This window comes from Mytilus californianus, unplaced genomic scaffold, assembly GCF_021869535.1.
Source record: "Mytilus californianus isolate M0D057914Y unplaced genomic scaffold, xbMytCali1.0.p SCAF_2, whole genome shotgun sequence".
Classification (NCBI taxonomy): domain Eukaryota; kingdom Metazoa; phylum Mollusca; class Bivalvia; order Mytilida; family Mytilidae; genus Mytilus; species Mytilus californianus.
This window is the reverse complement of record NW_026262668.1, coordinates 115,140,066-115,146,076: the sequence shown is the minus strand read 5'-3', so window position 1 is coordinate 115,146,076 and position 6,011 is coordinate 115,140,066. Positions and strand designations below refer to the sequence as shown.

Here is a 6,011-nt window from a genome sequence, read left to right as displayed (position 1 = left end):
TGTGAATTATCACTCGAAAAAAACCCAGAGATCAGAGTTTACGTCCAGTACAAGGCCAGGATAACATAAACATGTTCTCATCCTGATATGCATGCAATAGTTGTCATTGGATGTGTATAAATCTAAAATATTGGACAATGCTACAGACCCCATTTTCTATAGATGCTCAAACCTTGCGACTACACTTGGCTTGTAATAAAATACCCCAAGAATTATATTTTTTATTCATTTATGCTACGAAAAATAAATAAATAATATCATAAATTCAATCAATTTGATCTTATAAATATTACATTATTCACATTTTTATTTAGTCACTTGAGTGTTTTTTTACCCAATATATCTAAACAAGGTATTTATTGTCGTTAAAATAAATGTTTTGATCGAAATATATATGGAAATGTAGTTAAATATAACAGGGTGGCAGGGATTTGAGGAAAGTGGGGCAAAAACCATAGTATTTTCGAAAACAATTGACCAGTTTTATGCCATAAGTTGACTTTTTCAAATTTCTAATCTTTGATTAGATTGATCTCAATATCTAATAATCATACATGCGATGACAAGAACATATTTTTAACAATTACATTTATTCTTATCATCATTTATGCAAGAGTAAATGTTTGATTAATATACAATATATACCACTATTCATATTGTGTTTTACACCCACATACTAACAAAGGGAAAATGCAATATGAACTACTTTTTGAATATCTTTGAAACTATTTATAACCAAATAATTGTGTATTTCGTTTAGGTAGTCATGCGTGCGAGAAATGTACGGATGGAAGCATTCTTCCATCGTTTTGCTTCTGTGACAAGAAAGTTCACTGTGTCAAAGATAAAGAATTGGGAAGTCGAGCAGCCGATGACTCTAAAAAAATTTGTAAGTGATTATATTATACTTTTTTTTAAGTAAAAACATATCAAGACATAGTAATGTTTCCAGTCATTCATACAAAAAGTACCATTACATGTCTCGTCAATATATACTATTTAATATTTTAGCAGTTCTGTGTTATTAGACTATCATAATTGTACTAATTAAATATACTAACCATTCTGAAAATATTAACAGTTAGACTGTTATAATTGTATACATATATACTTAAACATTATACAAAAGTGTAACAACAAGACTGTTGTAATTGTATACCTGAATATATTCAACTATTTTGAAAAAAGAATCAATCAGACAACTAGAATTGTACATATTTTCATACTAAACGAACTGAGTGTTACCCTTTTTTCCAATGTTGGTGCATCACACCACTTTCCTTGTTAGCTGAGGTTTGAGGGCTCACAAATATGTTAATCCCAAATTAATGAGTCTATAATTCAGTGGTAGTAGTTGGTAGCTGTTTGTCAGATATGTTAAGGGTTTATTGTTTTGCTATGATTTAAGCTGGTGATTTGTTTCTTTTTAATTGTTTCACATTTGTTTACTCTTTGTACATATAGGTAATTGGTGTGCTGATGTTTTCGACACTCAATTTAAAAACCGAGGCAATGCGATTTGCCCTAGTCACTCTCAAGATCTGTTGAAAAGTACTTGTAATGAAGGTTATGATGGCTTCATGTGTAATGTCATAACAAAACGTGTATGCACCTTAAAATTTGAACAGCCTAACTTACAGGAATGCAACAGGTCAAATTTAGAGGAATGCTTCCTGAAATCAATATGGCCTGGAACATATTACTATTGCCAACATTTCACGGGTAAGAAAACTTTAATGGTACATTTGGTTTTAGATTTAAAATTTATTGTGGGCAAGTATGTTACGTTGCGTTTACTAGCCCTTAAATTGCAACTAAAGGAAAAACTTTCAAACTTTTCAAAATTATGTTAGTTTTATAAATGATGAAATAGGATGAACTGAAGTTCTGAGAAAGAAACATAAGTTAAATTATATTTTAAAATGTGTATGATTAGTGTCAAAAAGGACAAAGAACTTCATATTTGCCTTTTCTCTTTCATTTCCATATAACAGATTCCAATATCAAAGAAAGAAGTTTCCTAGAAGTTTGTAAATGAATGCTACCCCATGACCGAAGAAAGGTAAACAAATGAACAATTATTCCAAATAGATTTATATTTCAGTTGTCTATTGGTTATTCCGCCAATCAAATAATAAGATTTTACTTAATACAGACATTTATTCCCTTTGAATTTTAAGATGAAGATTAAAGATGTTGATATTTCAAACAATTATCTAGGTCTCAGTTAATAAATGTCTTGGGATTTTTTTGTGACATACACATTTCTGAAAAATGAAATAAACGATGCGTAAAGTGGAGAAATGAACTTCTTTTATTTGTGTATTAAGGTATTTGCGTTGAGAAAAATCAAGGCATTGCCTTTTCAGGAAAAAAGTTATATAGCACTCTTTCTTTTTTTTTTTTTTTTTTGCAGGTAGAAAATTAGATTGAGTTAGGCTTCATCCAAGAAGTTAAAATGAACAATTTCAAGGAGAAACCACTTTTTGCTCTCGATTAAACATCGTCTAGTTGATAATTGACATCACCCCTAGATATATATTCCGCAGACAGAGATGCAATGAATTCTTGAGGAGTGAGAACCAGTAGAATGGCCAGTCACCTATAGTAGTACATTAATTTCTTTGATTTTTGGCATTTTTTTCCTTCAAATTTATATACAATTTGCAGACTTAAAGAGTTTAAAAGTATACCCGGTATTGTTAGATATTCCATCTAGGTCTGTGTGTGGTCCGTTTGTGTTAGACATCAAGTCAATGTATAACTTATCATTGGCAGATAGTTTAGGATTATTTAAACCAATAATACTAGTTGATCTGTACAGTTCCTATATGGCAAGTGTTTCACATTTGTGCAATTAAACATTGAAAAAGCAGCCTGTTTTCATCGAATCTATGCATTTATCATAACACTGCTACATAAAATCAAACAATGTCAACTGAAATATTACAAATAAACTTTTTTTTTAGATAAGAGATTTGAAAAAAAACATGTTTAGTAACCAGTTAGACACACAGTAAAATTAAAGTTAACTCCTCCATTAGATACAATTCCTTAATAATATATAATGCTCAGACTTAGATTTAGTATGATTTTCAAAAACCAATACAAATGACGTAGAAATAAACAACTACATATCACCGTACGACTTTCATCAATGAGCAATTCCTATACCACAAACCAAGAAATAAAAGGCCCGAAATGGAAAATGTGAAAAAATTCAAACGAGAAAAATTAACGGCCTGATTTATGAACAAAACATTAAACGAACAACAAATATGATGTACAGCAACAAACGACTCCAGAATTACAGTCTATTGACTTTGGACAGGGGAACATACAGAATGCGGCGGGGTTAAAAATGTTTGCGGACTTCCTTTAATAATAAATTCACCCAAATCGATCTAAAAATACAGGCTTTATAAAAATTTAAGATGTGCTATCCCGTTTGTAATGATTTTTCTACAGCTGCAGCCAAACTTTCAAAAATAACTTTTTGTTTCTTTGAAATAATTTAGTAAAGGTTGTAAGTAATTTGTGGTAACGAAATCCTTGCGTAAGTAATTTACCAGTAATACATAGATTACGTTCATTGAAATTCAAAACGTCACTACAGACACGGGCTTTATGTATGCTTAACATTTTATTGAATTCATTGTTGTATTGACAGATAGATTCTAATTAAAACTTTTTGTTATATTCCCTCTGTGTTATGTAATCAGTTACAACTTCACATAAATTGAGATCTTACCTATTGATTTGAACCATGACAGTCTAATTTTAAAGTATATAGTTAAAGAGTAGTTGTTATAATATTTGTCTCGCCTTGACGGAGTCAAAAAGCGAGACATAGGTATACAGTTTCCGGCATCGGCGGCGGCGGCGTCAACAATACATTAGTTTGTGATTAGGTCTAGTTTATAGTGAACCACTAGTGGTAGGTCAGTGATATTTGGCATGAAGTTGTATTATCATTGGCACATCTCATTTCACTGGAGATAATTTGGCCCCGCACTTCAGTAATGGTCTATTGACTTTGAAAATTTTGCCTAGTTTACATGTATTAGTTTGTGATTATGTCAGGTTAAGGGGGAGTATTAGTGGTAGGCAAATGTTAATTGGTATGCAGTTGTATAAGCAGTTGTATAAGCATTAGCGAATCTCATTTCCATAGAGAATATTTGGCCCTGCCCCCTCAGTCATGGTCTATTGACTTTGAAACTTTCAGTTTAAGATAAACCACTAATGTTAAATAAATGATATTTTGCATGCAAATCAAATGTATTTGCACTTTGCAAGTCTGGAAATTATATACCCCCAACACCTTATCATGGTTCATTGACTTTGAAACTTTTATGTTTGTCTTTAAGTTTATTTAAAGGGAACGACTTATGATAAGTCAACGGTATTTGGTATGCAGTTGTATTAGCATTGGCATATAGATTGTTCATAGACAGTGAATATTTGCATAACTTACAGTTTTTATATAGATTAGACCGTTGGTTTTCCCGTTTGAATGGTTTTACACTAGTAATTTGCTGTTCGGTGTGAGCCAATGCTCCGTGTTGAAGGCCGTACCTTGACCTATAATGGTTTACTTTTATAAATTGTTACTTGGATGGAGAGTTGTCTCATTGGCACTCATACCACATCTTCCTATATCTATGTTAAAGTATTGCTGTTTTAATTTCAACATTTGCATTATCCAAATAACAAAAATTACAAAAAAGCGAGACATATCTCTGTGTTAACAGTTAATTTTAATTTATTCATCATGTCAATAATTTGGTCAAATTGCTCAAAATATATTAGATTAGCTGTCTATCTATTGATATCAGAAGTCCAAAACAAGGAAAATAGTCTTTTTTGTCTATAATTTAACCTTTTAATTTCATCTCAGGAAACTATGATAATCAATATGTGGTACAGCTGTTTAACAAATGTATTGTTTTTATTTATATAATCTTTATTGTTATGTATCTGTTATTTATTTGAGACAAGATAGGTCACTATGTAACAAGTGATAAATCTACGTCTATCTTACATATAATTGTGGGGGCCTCGGTGGCCGAGTGGTCTAAGTAGTCGAACTTTTATATCACTAGCCTGTCAACACTGAGGTTGTGCGTTCAAATCCCGCAAGGGACAGGTGCACTCGACTCCAGTCTTAATTGCCTAGGATTGTCAGTTTTCCTACCGAAGGTCGGTGGTTCTCTCCGGGCACTCCGTCTTCCTCCACCAATAAAAACTGACGGCCACAAAATAACACAATAGTGTTGAAAGTGGCGTTAAACACCAATCAATCAAAAATCAAATCATAATATTGTGTAATGGCATTTGTGCGTGTATATTAGAAGACAATTGGTTTCTGGACAATAACTTAAGTTTAAGTGTATGGATCTCTATGAAATTTTACCAAAAGGATCAATACCACAAAAGAAAGGTTAGGATTGATTTTGGGGGTGATGGTCCTAACCGTTTAGGTATATAGGAACCAAAAAAGGGCCCAAAACAAGCATTTTCCTAGTTTAAGGACAATTACTTTTGTATAAGTGTATTGATTGCTCTGAAATTGTACCACAAGGTTCAATACCACAAGTCGAAGGTTGGGATTCATTTTGGGGGTAATTGTCCAAACCGTTCAGGAATTAAGGGCCAAAAAGGGTCTAAAACAAGCATTTTTCTAGTTTTCAAAACAATAACTTGTGTTTAAGTGTATTGATGTCTCTTAAAATGTACCACATGTTACAAAAAAAAATTTTCTTCAAATGTTATTTTTTTTTAGAAAAGGGGGGGAGGGGGTGTCAATTTTTTTTCTTCAAGATTTAAGAAATTGTCAATTTTCCAAAGATGGGGGTCACAATTGCTCATTCTTTATATATAGTCTGAAAACAGATTTACTAAGTATTGCGTAACAGCACAGTGTATTGCACAAAAGCAAGAAATCTTCAATTGAATATAAATTCAAATCATATAACCAATCCAATTTTAAGTTCTTTGACTACATTTAT

The 6,011-nt window shown here is 31.8% G+C and overlaps 1 long non-coding RNA gene across 1 annotated transcript; it reads left to right on the top strand.

Annotated features, from left to right (window-relative positions):
• Positions 1-383: 383 nt before the first annotated feature.
• On the top strand, positions 384-2,594 carry LOC127730809 (uncharacterized). The gene is made up of 4 exons (XR_007995307.1): positions 384-889; positions 1,465-1,722; positions 1,995-2,062; positions 2,417-2,594. It is a non-coding gene; the product is annotated as an uncharacterized LOC127730809 (long non-coding RNA).
• The last annotated feature ends 3,417 nt before the right edge of the window (positions 2,595-6,011 follow it).